Here is a 1,089-nt window from a genome sequence, read left to right on the forward strand (position 1 = left end):
CTGATATTTTGTTATGACACAGTAACAACATTTTTCACAAGCCTTTTTATTTTTATTTTTTTGAGACAGGCTCTCACTATGTAAATCTGGATGTCCTAGAACTCACTATGTAGACTTGAACTCACAGATATTTGCCTGCCTCTGCTTCCCCATTGTTGAGATTAAAGAGTAAGCACCACACCTCTTGACAAGAATTTTAAAAAGTTATCCTTATGCAAACACTCTGCTTCAAAGGCCCAAGAATACTGTTTTGAGATGTCAAAGAAAGAACCTGGTGGATGTGCTGGAGATAAGGGTTCACACTGGCCTGCCAGGAGCAGCAATATTTATACGTTCCCAGAACCAAGAGAAGCAGCGGTCTGGTGCTCAAGGATGAATTAATAACTTCTAATGGGCAAACTTCTAGTTTTTAACAGATGTTAGCATCGCTCTCCTGTTCACTGTCTCCAAAGGTCAGAAATGGTAGTAACTCTCCTCTCATAGCTGCATATCACTGGTTCTTAAAAAGTATTCTCCTCTTCCTCCTCTTCTTCGTCTCCTCCTTCTCCTCCTTCTTTTTTCTTTTTTCTTTCATACATGTAGTCAGCCTCAGGAAGACAAAGGAAACAAGTATTCCTTATTCACCAGAGACCTTGGGCATACCTGGCTTTCTTCTAAGTTGTTATCTTAAAAAGTAATTTAAACCATCTATCACATTTATTTATTGACTCTATTTGTGTGTGTGTGTGTTAATTGGCCCTGGTGAATTTCTGTTTCTTTCCTGCAAGATTCCCCATGTTTGAATGTGAGCACATGTGTACCATACAGCAAACATGTGGGGGTCAGAGACTATTTGTGGGAGTTGGTTCTCTCCATCCACTGTGTATGATCCCATTAATAGAACTCAGCTAATTAGCCTTGGCCACAGACACCTTTACCTGCTCAACCATCTTGAAAGGCCCTGATTTCTTTTCTTTTCTTCTCTTTTCTTTCTTCCTCCCTCCCTTCTCACCCATTCCTACCCTCATTCTTTCTTCCTTCCCTCCCTCCCTTCCCTTTTCTCCATCTCCATCTCCCTCTCTCTCCCTCTGCCTCTCCTTCTCCCTTTCC

General features: G+C 41.4%; 1 non-coding gene across 1 annotated transcript; it reads right to left on the reverse strand.

Annotated features, from left to right (window-relative positions):
- Nucleotides 1-574: 574 nt before the first annotated feature.
- Nucleotides 575-672, reverse strand: LOC115029282 (small nucleolar RNA SNORA67). The gene has a single exon (XR_003834858.1). It is a non-coding gene; the product is annotated as a small nucleolar RNA SNORA67 (small nucleolar RNA).
- Nucleotides 673-1,089: the final 417 nt, after the last annotated feature.

The sequence above is a fragment of the Mus caroli genome, unplaced genomic scaffold, assembly GCF_978045245.1.
Source record: "Mus caroli unplaced genomic scaffold, Mus_caroli_1 scaffold_12, whole genome shotgun sequence".
NCBI classification, from domain to species: domain Eukaryota; kingdom Metazoa; phylum Chordata; class Mammalia; order Rodentia; family Muridae; genus Mus; species Mus caroli.